The sequence below is a fragment of the Cydia pomonella genome, chromosome 15 (assembly GCF_033807575.1).
Source record: "Cydia pomonella isolate Wapato2018A chromosome 15, ilCydPomo1, whole genome shotgun sequence".
NCBI classification, from domain to species: domain Eukaryota; kingdom Metazoa; phylum Arthropoda; class Insecta; order Lepidoptera; family Tortricidae; genus Cydia; species Cydia pomonella.
The window spans coordinates 3,993,327-4,006,449 of NC_084717.1; the positions used below are offsets into that span (position 1 = coordinate 3,993,327).

At 35.4% G+C, this 13,123-nt stretch overlaps 1 protein-coding gene across 3 annotated transcripts in view; it reads left to right on the forward strand.

Annotated features, from left to right (window-relative positions):
- The first annotated feature begins 7,216 nt into the window (after positions 1 to 7,216).
- The window catches only part of LOC133525604 (connectin-like), a 386,177-nt gene continuing 380,270 nt past the window's right edge, over positions 7,217 to 13,123 (forward strand). For all 3 annotated transcript variants that reach the window (XM_061861917.1, XM_061861919.1, XM_061861918.1), the window contains exon 1: positions 7,217 to 7,604. The gene's annotated coding sequence lies outside the window, so the exon portion shown is untranslated. The remainder of the gene's footprint in view (positions 7,605 to 13,123) is intronic.

Consider the following 13,123-nt stretch of genomic DNA (forward strand, 5'->3'; position numbering starts at 1 on the left):
TCGTTTGAAAACGGAAATTTTATATATTATTACAGTACATATGGGGCTACTTTATAGCACTAGTGCGAAAAGTAGCATATTACGTTACTGTGTCGAACATTTAAAGGGCCATATGTACTGTAAAACGTTGTACGATACATGTGCGAATAGGTAATTCGCAACTCGTGTCGATTTAAAACACTCCCTTCGGTCGTGTTTTAATTTATCGCAACTCGTTTTGAATTTCCTATTTTTCGCACTTGTATCGTAATGTACTATTATATACCGTTGTCTAAGTACCCACAACACAAGCCTTGAGCTTATTGTGGGACTTAGTCAATTTGTGTTATAATTTCCTAATATTTATGTATTATTATTATTATTTATTAAACGTCTAAAAGTTTTAAATTTAACGTGCTAAATTTATGAAAAAATTTGGCTTAGAGAATATGTTGCGTGCACAACTTCAAAAGCTGCTAATTTTAGCACATTTGTGTCACAAAAGTCAATGTTTCTTTGCCGTTCATGTCCCACGCGAACCATTATTATTATGATTACTTTTAAAAGCCTGTACAGTGTTCCAGTGTTCCACTGCGGGTACACATCCCGTGTTCCACATTTAATAAATATTGTTTATTTCATTTAAGGAACGAATCATCATTAGTTATTTTGAAAAATATAAATATCTAAATTGTATTGCTTGTTTTTTCCACCTTTCAATATTTGCATGGAATGAAATAAATGTCATATAATAAAGAAAACGTAACTAAGTTTAGGATATAATTTAATTTGTGTATTAGTGTGTCTACTAAACAAAGACAAATCAAAATATTTGATAAAATAATTTGATTAGTCCTCAAAGTTATATAACATTTTGTTATTCAAGAGTGCCCCACGTTATGCCCACTTTCGCCCTTGTTCGTCTTATTAGTGAGACGTTTTGTGATGTAATAGTATTACAACATAAGTATTTCGAGTTCCCAGACAATGAGATTACGTTCTTTGATTACTGCTGTCAGCGGAGCAATAATATTAGTTCTTCTGACACATGACCATCAGAAACGTTATAAAAAATAGATTATTATTCTTGTATTAGGGAATGTATTTCCTAAAGTATCGTGCATGGAATACTGCTGCCACCTATGGGACGGTTCTGCCAAATATCAGCCGGTAGCCCTGGACTCGATAGAGTGCCGGGCTCATAGACTCTTTGGCGATGACCTATCTATCAAGTCAAAGGCACAGAGCTTTGAGCTTCGCCGTTGAGTCGTATTGGTGTTATAATTATTTTTTAACAAGCAGAAACGTCTGCGAGCGATGCTATTAAATAAATAAATATTATTATAGGACATTATTGGTGTTCTATCGTATACATTTCGGAGAGTGCGCAAAAGAACTGCACGACCTGATCCCACCTTCCCTTTTTCATCATCGGACATCCAGGCACGGGGAGCGAATACACCCGTTCGTGATAAACGTTTCATTTATTCGCACGAATCGGTTTGCCTCTTCTTTTTTGGTACAGACGGTTAAATGCGCTCCCGCCGTCTGTATTCCTTGATAAATATGACCTCAGTATCTTTAACGCAAGAGTGAAGTGGCTACTACTGAACCGGTGAGCTCCATCTTAGCCCCTGTCTTCACTTTCCATCAAGTGTGACTAGGGCCAATCGCCGATTAGTTTATAATAATAAATAAAACCGGCCAAGAGCATGTCGGGTCATGCTCACAGTAGGGTTCCGTAGTTACTCTTCCGTCACAATAAGCTAAACTGGAGCTTAAAGTATGGTAGATTGTTAACCAAGGGATGAACTGTGGGTGTACGTCTTTTTACTATGAAGGGGAAACTTTTTGCGATAACTCAAAAACAGCTAAACTGATCATATCCGCTATAGTTTTCTTTTAATGTCTTTCTTAAGCTCTACTTCCAAGATTTTTTTCATATTTTTGGGACCTATGGTTCAAAAGTTAGAGGGGTAGACACTTTTTTTTTCTTTCGGAGCAATTATCTCCGAATATATTCACTTTATCTAGAAATGTTTGTTGAATACCCCTATTACTTTTGAAAGAACTTTCCAACGATATCCCACACTGTAGGGTTGAAACAAAAAAAAAAAATCACCCCCACTTTACGTGTAGGGGAGGAACCCTAGAAAAATTTTTTTAGATTTTATTGTACGACTTTGTCGGCTTTATTGATTTATATATCCATGCCAAATTTCAGCTTTCTAGCACTAACGACCACGGAGCAAAGCCTCGGACAGACAGACAGACAGACAGACGGACATGGCGAAACTATAAGGGTTCCTAGTTGACTACGGAACCCTAAAAAGCGATCATGCACGTTGGAAAATTTGGATATCTTTGTTTTAAATTTGGCATAATTGTGGGCGGACGTTCGCAAGGTCTACTTGTCACAGAGACAATAGTGTTATGTTTCGATTAGAGGTATGCCTGGGGCGTTAATAATAATGATGGGCTTTGCTAATTTCTTTTCTCTGCGTAGTCTATATACAACTAAGTATATTTAATTAATTTTAAACACAGAAAAGATTCATACAACATTTCAAACTGGTCCCTTCGGCATCGTTTTTCCTTTGAACCAATAAAGGGTAAGTCAAAAAAAGTATACTTAAGAAGTTCCAAATACCCTTATTTATCAGCATCGACCAAAGAATTAATTAATGAGACAGAAGGGAGCTTTTTTTCCTTAAACGGGCAAATTCCGAAGCCTTTAAGCTTATTTAAGGTTTTTTTTGTCACAGAGAGTAAAATAAAGGCCGTAAAAAGTAACAAAAGTTTCTTCTTTGTAGTTAATTTGGATCTTTCAATTCATCTATGGAGAAGATCGTAATACAAAATAAAAAGTGTATTTAAGGTGCAGAGAGGTTATATTAGAGAGTTAATAAGCTCGCACTATGCCCTCGTGACCTAAGCAACCTTGCTAAATCTCAGTCTGACTGCACGAAACTCTCCTACAACACTTTACACATGAAAAATTTGCTCTTCGAGGCTTATTTTATGAGCTTGCAATATAACACTTTAAACTGCTTTAGTCTTCTTTACCTATATCTTGATTGACATTTTGCTGGGACGTCAGTCTTCCGTGACCACTATTGCAACCTAGCTGAAACGTCGGGTAAAAGGTAAAATAATGAAATTTAATCGCGTTAGACCTAGTTAATGACATTATATACTTGTTACCTAATTTATCTCCACACATATCATAAACCCTCTATGATGCCTTAAAAATTACGATAAACTGTTTTGTTACAACAAATGTCTTATCTGTGATAATGTTGTAATTGGTTCATAACTACATCAAAATCGATTTGTAATGACATTCAAATTTGGAACATCTCTGAAAAAAAAGCAATTCGATTTAACCTCTATTCTAATATCAGTCGAGATGCCTTTTTGTTCGAAATGAAATGTCAATTGCATACAATTTTGACAAATCTCGCATGTTAGCTTATATCGAATGATAAGGAAATAGGCCCCCGACTCTAGTTTGTCTCTGAATTAAAAAAAAACTACGGAAGCGTGACATGCGTGAAAAAAGATTTCATTTACCGCCATTTGACGTATACTTTATCTTTTAATTAGTTTTAAGTATAAAATGATTTTTTTTTGTGGTTTCTAAAGTAACTATAGCAAAAGTTTCGTGTAAAATGAGCGATAAAAATATTTCGGTGACGCCACCACATATTCGCAAGTTCCACCAAGAGAGCAACGACGCCCCAACGTTGAGTGTAATTTGGGTTAGTGAATATATCATAGAAAGTTTATAATATGTGTGTAGATAAAATAGTGTATGTAACTGTACATAATTAGGCATTAAAACATCGTGTGATCCATTTAAGAAACTCACTTCGTTCGATTCTTAAACCAACACTCGTGTATTATAATGCCTTTTATTATGTAGCAGTCACATAAACTACTATTATGAGCGTTTACTCGATGTGGTTGCGGTTTTTTTAAAGTTTATTATTTTATCGTGTTTGATTGATATGTTAACAATAATAATTTGATACCTAAAAATGTTTATACCTATTTGAAATCAACACGAACACCTTCAGAATAGAATCTTGCAATAAAAGCTAATGTTTGCAGTCTCATACATTGGAGTCATTTCTTCTCATTTGGACCGTGTTGATGACCGATTCTGTTATTGCTGCTCCCACCCTGGCCCTGACAACAACAGCCAGCTGTATTAGGTAAAACAAAGGAGTACAGTTGTTACGAGTAATGTTGTTTAAACTATAACATGTTCAACCTTATTTCGAGGCAGTTAACTAATTCTACATTTGCGCGACATGTTTCGGAGAGCTTAGCTCTTCTTTCTCAAGCATTATGAACAGTGCGAGCAGCGTTCACGACGTTCGTGATTCGCGTACTGCTTCGCGCTGGGTCTTACGTGTGTTACATGGTCTCAATTTTAATATCATAGTGTTATGAAAACAGTTCACTTTAAATAAAACTGGTTTCAGCATTAATATTTATAGATTTAGTGCCCGATGACCCACTAACATATATCTTATTCACTAAGAAAGACGATTTGTATCGGAAAATCATATCCTCGAAGTTCCTTAGTACTTGTATAAGGAATGTTTCAAACTCATAAACACAAAGGTCACCCTGGATCTTAGGAGTTTCTAAATGAGGAACCATTAGAGCGTAATGAAGACAATCTACAGCAAATAACAGATTACAATACAAATATTCTTTACAGTACATATGGTGCTACTTTACCGCACCAGTGCGATAATAAGCACACAACTATGTTGAAAATTAAAAGGGCCATATATACTGCAAAACGTTGTACGATACATGTGCGAATAGATCACTTCATATTTCAATCAATCCCATTTTTCGCATTTGTAACGTAATGTACTATTATTGTTCACCATATAACAAATAAAACAGTAGATACTTTTATTATGACGGAAGGGGGGGGGGGGGGGGGGGGGGTGAAACAGTATACTTACAAAAAGTATCTAAATGAAACTATTGGTAGACCACAGAATCACAAACGTAACGGAGAGACGTATTCTGATAGTGATAACAGGTTATACTTTGATCTAGATTTGTTATGTCAAAAGTGACTACTTCAACCATAACCATAATTTTCCTATTGAACTTTAAAATTGCGAAGGCATCTTAGAACAGTTTTTTGTTTTTTTGCTCATTAATATTATTTAACGTGTAATATTTATAGCTTATGCAGTAAACTGACGTGGAAATGTGCAGCTAATGAATAATACTTCTTCTTCTTCCGTCCCTGGTCCCGTTATCTGGGGTCGGGTCCAGAAGAAGCTAATGAATAATACTTAAGTCTTGAAAATCGTTTAACCATTTGTTAGGCAACACTTGTTATTTCCAGTCCACCTATCACTTTTCTATGACAACTACCGGTTCCGGGTTTGTTTACGTAACGTCTAACACTTTTTTTAACTGGACCGAATAAACGTCAAAACAAATCTAGATCAAATTTATAACCCGCTATAGCAATCAAAATGGCATCCAGGTGACCTATTTAGATTTTTGTTCCCATTTCAGACCCCACTTAATATAACCGCAGTGCCAATTCATTAGGCAAGGCAGGGCACGTTTTGCTAAGTCAGTGGCGACGTTACACATCGTCAGGCCTGAATATTGAAACATTGTTTTAGTATTCATCCGCTTACACTCTTCAGTGCTTGCGAAAATAAGTTGATAGAGTTAATATTAGAGGGTAAGTTAATTTAAAATAAAAAGCTGCCTGTACTGGTTTTACAAATAAAAATAATACTGTAATCGAAAATTCTCAGTTTTAGTTAAACAAAACTAGGGCTAGGAGCAATCAAAAACAATATTCTGTCTGATAACTAAGAATAATATATTTTATATTGAAGATAGTTTTAATCCATTTAGCGCTAATCACGACACGTTGCCGTTTTGCCTCTACGAAGCATTTCCGCTACATACCGGGAACTCCATGTTATCGGCTACGACACTGTCTGTGTTAACACAAATTCAGTACTAGCGCGAGCTACGCGCTACGAGCGTAGCCGATAACCTGGGAAAACCTGCATATTAGCGAAAAGCGCCTACGAACAGAAAACCTGTCTAGCGTGTCGCTGACAGTCGGCCCAATTCGAACAATGCTTATAATTATGACGTTTTTGGTTTCACTTTTGGCACAGACAGATCGGTATCGTATCGCTGTGACATCTTACGAGTATAAGCATTGTTTGAATTGAGTGGGTTGTTATGTTAACTGCCGACCGGAGGTCCTGTTTTTCGGACAGTTTAAAGTTCCTACACAACGAGTTACATCGAATTCTATGGATATTTCATAATATTTGACCCCTCCGCCATCCTTGTCACACCTGGTCACATTTGGCAACCCCCTTGGTGTGACGTCACATATTCTTGACCGAGGCATCCGACACTTCGTTTTCTATAGAAAGCAACACGATCACCGGTCAACTGTAATAGAATAAGAAGTGTCGATTGCCTCGCCCTGGACCCGGGCCGTTCTAGCGTCAGTCATCCTTAAGTCCATTGTACATTGTTGTATTTTGAACATTTAAGTTTTAGTAAATACATACACACACATAAATGAAACACTTATATCTTTTCACACTTAAAAAAATCTACATACGTATAAAGAATGTAGATATTTTGGTTTTGTTCCGTGACATAATAGAAAGAGGTAACTTAAACAAGATTTATCGACAAACGGAAGGTATATATTTTCGACGAGGAAAACTCGCATTTTCGCTATGTTCTCCGTGTTATTTTTCACACCCAAAGCGTGATCATACGACAACACCATTAGAAAAAAACAATATCATACCTCTTGACTTGAACTTTCACGAAAATAGTCGGAGTAAAGTAAGCATTAATTTTCGAAAGTAAATAAATAAGTCTATCAGTTTAAGGCACGGAACACGTTTTTTACCAGTTTAGTTTTTAAGTAAAAAGACCCCCTCCCCCCTATTTACTAATGGGTATTTCTTATATAAGAATCTAAAGTAACTTTAAGTTTTTGGTAATTATCAATTTTGATAAACCCACTCGGAAAGTGGGTTTTAAGCTCCTGGACTAATTAAAATTTGACTGTATCATATACAGGTTTTCAAAGTGTAATCTTAGTTTTGCGCATCTTTGTGATCTTACGTAAGAACTATAAACACTCCCCCCATCCCCGTGTAAGAATCATAGTTCATAACTGTCATTAAACAATTATTACGTTAATCCAACTATGGAAAGTATTAAAAAAAACAAAGAGAATAATCTCATAAAAAACCATTTCATTTTCTTCTAAATACCGACGTCAGTGTCAATCACACAAACCTAAAGCAGTAAGCAAGAATTAACATAATAAGTTTCCTTTCCAAATTCAAAATGACACCAATCAAAACTTTTGTCATGAAAACATTCCGTTTTCGAAAATGGCAACAAAAGTTGAGTGGCACAGATGGCGTTGACACAGGAAGCGTCGATACAGACGAATGTTCGCCAGTCGCAAAACTGCCGCGGAGGAGGCATGTCGCGCTCCGAGCCGGCTGCGCCGCGATGTGTCAGTTTGTGAGTGTTGTTCGAGTTTGAGGTTATGGCTGGTTGCCGTTACGTTTGAGGTAAGTTTTAACATAAAATACAGTTTTGTTAGAATAATACAAATATAGATTATTAAGCTTAAAACCGTAAGTTCTTTTTATCTTTAAAAATAACTTTGTCGAAGTTATTTTTGTTTAAGCGATATAAACTATAGTTTAACATACTTTCTACATCTAAGTTACTGTAAATTAACCGCGTGGAAGAGCGGTGCTCTCTTAGCACAAGTGTTTTCTCACTTAAAAAGAGGCACCAGCGCAGATATTGTAATTTGTTTTTTAAGCTACTGAATAAAAATATTTTTTTATTTTTTTTATTTAAACTTTTACGATCATATTTTAAAAAGAAATATTCAAGTATTTGTTTAATCTGTAGCTCTTTAGGTCATAATTTTTTACATAGTAAAAAGGTTGTATTTTAAGTATAAGGTTACGTTATGTTAAACAGTTTTGCGTTAGGCTTATAAAAGTCAATTCATTTATATTATTAAATTTTTAAGGGATACATTTTAAACAGAAAGCTTGATCAATACAGCAATTCCTGAGTCATTTATAAAAAAATTAAATCGTTGTGTGAATTGTTATTGAAGTTTTAGTCAATCCTTAAAGCAACGTTTTTGTATAAAACCTTTTTCAAGGGTTTTTTTCATAAATACGTGATACGTGTATTTAAAAATAAAACTTCTTACCTTTCATTATGCCCAATACATATTTAACTTGACTATCTAAGTGTCGTTTGCGTTAAATTGCACTTATTACTCTGGAATTCTCCCCGAGGATTTTAGCCCTAGCTTACTTACTGAGACGGATTTTCCGCTTTGTAAACATTTGAAATTGTTGGAGCCGATTTTAAGGAATATTTATAGGTACATAAGGAAACAAATACAAATTATACAGTAGATATTACAACTTTGGGAACAATTATCTAAAATGTAGACTTGTGTTTTCTAAGTAGTACACTACTATAATTATAAATCATTGGCTGAAATAGATGATAGCGTCTATTAGAGTATAGACTCTAAAGAAAAAAAGAGATAAGTGCGAGTCTAACTCGACAACCGCGGGTTTCGTACAAATTTAACTTATTTTTTTACAAATTTATAGTTTTATGATTTTTTCTTGTACTTTTACTCGTAGTGTAAGATAATAATTTCCAAATTTCATAGTTCTAGGTCAACCCTTTAAATTTTGGTTCCCTTGAACGTGTCGAAATATGTATACGTGTTTTTATTCCTCGTATTTTTTTTTACTTTAACTTAGAAATTTAATTTTTTCACAGCTTCAAGGGACTGTAGGCCTGAGTGCTATGATTTTAATTTCAACTCGATACCTTCACGCTTTCCAGAGAGGGTTTCGACAGACAGACGGACGGACGGATGGACAACAAAGTGACCCTTTAAGGGTTACGTTTTTTTAATACTACGTCGGTGGCAAACAAGCATACGGCTCGCCTGATGGTAAGCAGTCTGCGTAGCCTATGTACGCCTGCAACTCCAGAGGAGTAACATGCACGTTGCTGACCCTAACAATCCGCACCCTCGTTGAGCTCTGGCAACCTTACTCACCGGAACATGGCCATTTCTGTGCGAGTAACAGCTCCATACAGCCAAGAGCTATTCTCAGCCCGCGAAGCCAACCTGACAATCGTTAACGCTCTGTAGCGTATTATAGTCATCTCTGTCTATCACTCTTCCATTTTAGTGCGACAGTGACGGTTGGGTTTCGTCGCTACGGACCGTTTACGTTAAGCGGGATGAGCAGACCAATTTTAAGGGAAAATTTAATGTAATTTGACTTGATTTCATTGTTTATGGGTCTATAGATTCATGCACATTTTAAATATTAACAAGGTTTTTATTCATCAAATAGTATTAAAATAGGTATAGTATGAGGATTAAAAAGTGTAAGTGTACGATCAAAAATATATATATTTAATCAGAATTCCCTAAAGAACTTATTCAAATTTCACAAAACAACCACCTGTTTTTTGTAGTTATATACAAAATAAACTTTGCTATGAATAAAATAAATTAATATCTACATTATTACAATAGACAAAAAGGATTTACAATTATAACAAGTTCAATTAAAAGAAACGAATGGCTTACGCCGCAAACAATAAATTTACTAAAATTGACAAAACCAATTATCCATGCGAAATAAGTTCCATTCTGTGGTTTCAATTAATATCATATCTAAATTAAATTTCGTTATATGGCTGTATTCCGAAATGTAACCAAGCATACGACAAATTCTTATTTGTTATTTGTAGGTAATGTCTGATAAATCTATGATAAATAAAAATAGGGTGGTTTTATTTATAAGAGGGTTAGTTTTTGTTTTAATGCTGCTCCTTAAATGGCATTATAAATTCGGGTAGATACGCATCATAATAGTTTTTAACCGACTTCAATTTCATAGAAGGAGGTGCTGTATTCGGTTGTAGCAATTTTTTTTTATGTACCTACTTTTACTACACCGATTACTCTGATCCCGTGGTCGGATTTGAGTAATTATTTTTTTGTTTGAAAGGAGTTATCTCCAAAGTGATCCTAGTTAAATTTGGTTCTGATGTTATGATGGGATCCACGAGGAATTGAGGGAACTCCTCATTATTTAAATGCACATGTATGGTAATTTGGGTGGTTTCTTAAGCAACTCGAGCATTTTCATTCTAAAACCATCAATTTGATGAATTGGATCTGATGATGATGTCGGTGATGATAATGATGATGATTTTTTTAAATGGAGTATGTTCACTGATTACTCCGAAACCCGTGGTCCGATTATCTTCAAGGCGGTCCCATTTAAATTTGGTTCTGATCTGATTGTGGGATCCACGAGGAATTGTGGGAACTCCTCGTTTTTTAAGGGTACATGACTGTATTCTTAAGCAACTTGAGCATTTCCTACCGAAAACTATCAATTTGATGTAGTGCATCTGTAGCCTTACCACGAGTTTAACTCTACATATTAGCTGACGTGTTCGTAACTTGCTTCCTATATATCTTGCTCGTACTGGAATCCTTTTAGTGCGACGTTTACAATACCTATTACTACAGTTGTAATGTGATTTATAGACGTAAAGCTGAATATTTTTGACCAGTATTGGTACTTGGCTTGGCGCCGACTTCAAACATATCAGTTGGTAACGCATAACTCATAGGATAATATTTTATTTTATCCTTTTTGAAGTCGGTTTACTTTTTTTTTGTAAAAAGTTTTTTAGAGAAATGTGTTCATAATAACAATTATTAAAAAAGTTTTGCATATTGGCACATTTTTTGAGAATAGAATAGAATAGAATTATTTATTTGCTTTTACGAGTACATTAATAAGTAGATTCACTCGTCAAGCAGCTACCGATATGTCGGATGCGTTCAGTATCCAAGGTCAGTATAAATAGTAGATTGTTAACCAAAAGATCAAGTGGTGCCTTTCACCCGAGTTAAACACTCTACTTTTTAGTTCGAATACGAGGAAGGTAAAAGTCACGTGCATTAAAAAAACACGGCTACGTATTAACTTCAGTAGTATTTCTTGAGGGTACTTTCAATTGAAAATTTAGGTAAAAATATCGTTATTTATTAAATGGGGATTTATCTAATTATCAGAATGAAAATTGTACAACAAATCCATTTATTACCAAAAATTAAATTGCTTATCGTAAAAAAGAAAAAAAATACCTTATAGAGAACAGTGCTTTAAAGCAGAAACGTATTATTTTCTGCACACTTTTTAGAACAACAACAATCCACGATCAACGAACGATTTTAGAGCATGAGAAATGAAAAATTTATTACAAAATATTTTTTGTGCGGGCATCGTCTAGTATCCTACAGTAGTCTACGACTTTGCAGTTCTTATGCCAGAAATCGGAGTTGTATGTATGGAATATTACATTACGACACATCCCGCTGCGAGAGTTGGACACGTCTTTGCAGTTCTTATGCCAGACATCGTAGTTGTATGTATGGAATATTACATTAACGACCGGAGGACCGACGACCGGTCTGGCCTAGCGGGTAGTGACCCTGCCTATAAAGCCGATGGTCTCGGGTTCAAATCCTGGTAAGGGCATTTATTCGTGTGATGAGCATGGATATTTGTTCCTGAGTCATGGGTATTTTCTATGTATTTAAGTATTTATAAAATATTTATATACTATATATATCGTTGTCTAAGTAACCTCAACATAAGCCTTATTGAGCTTACTGTGGGACTTAGTCAATTTGTGTAATAATGTTCTATAATACATTATCCCGCTGCGAGAACTTGGACGCGACTTTGCAGTTCTTATGTCAGAAATCGGAGTTGTATGTATGGAATATTACATTACGACATATCCCGCTGCGATAACTTGGACACGACTTTGCAGTTCTTATGCCAGAAATCGGAGTTCTATGTATGGAATATTACATTACGACATGTCCCGCTGCGATAGCTTGGACACGACTTTGCAGTTCTTATGCCAGAAAGCGGAGTTGAATGTATGGAATATTATATTACGACATATCCCACTGCAACAGCTTAGACACGACTTTGCAGTTCATATGCCAGATATCGGAGTTGTATGTATGGAATATTACATTACGACATATCCCGCGGCGGGAGCTTGAAGATTCCAGGACAATATGGCTGTGTTGTATGCTAAAGTATTCGACTGGACGCTAGACGTGTTAAGTACCTATTATATGTCATATTGTAGAATGAAAAACTTTGATTTGGACTTTGGCTACGGTATCTACAGCTTTTTACCTACTTAGAGGCCAATTCGAACGTATCAGAACGATATCTGAATGATGTCATTTCGTTATCTTGCGTCTCGCTCGCCAATGTATGTACTAGGTCCTAACAAGTACGAGCGAAATGCACGATAATGTTTATTTAATAACCTAAATGATGAAATTTAGATTTCAGTGTACGTTCGAATTGGCCTGTTATTGACAATCGGAGAGATTTTTGCTCTCGAAAAGCTCCAAGTCAATTTAGCGAAGTTATTAGTATCACGGTCTTAAGATTACAATTTTTATTTATTTAAAGCTTAAAAGGGAAGCAGGTATACGTCATACTCGTCCCTACAGAAAGAGGAAATGTTTTCCACTTCTAAATATTTTCCATTCTCCATGACTTTTAGGGTTCCGTACCTACGGAACGCGTGGAGGTATCAAGCTGGAATTTATATCAAATATTCAGATCTACTGTCCCTTGGAGCAGTGAAAAAATAAAACTTCTAAGCCAACGCAATCAAAACATACAGCCGTTTATGCCGCAAATTTCTGCAAATTTTCGACACTCGCAAGGGAATCAAAACTTACAGGGTATTTCCCTTAAACTCAGAATCTTGAAATTTGATTCGAAGTTACGTTTTATAGCACAGATAAACCAAAATTTCGAAAACCGTAAAGTATACCTACAGGTGTGTTCGGAACCCTCGGTACCGGTTTTTTATAGGTTTCCTTTTGTCATAATTTTAGAAAAAAAACCAAGCCTATATTATTCTGAAGCGATTGACATCAATAAAAATCAAAGTGATTGTTTAA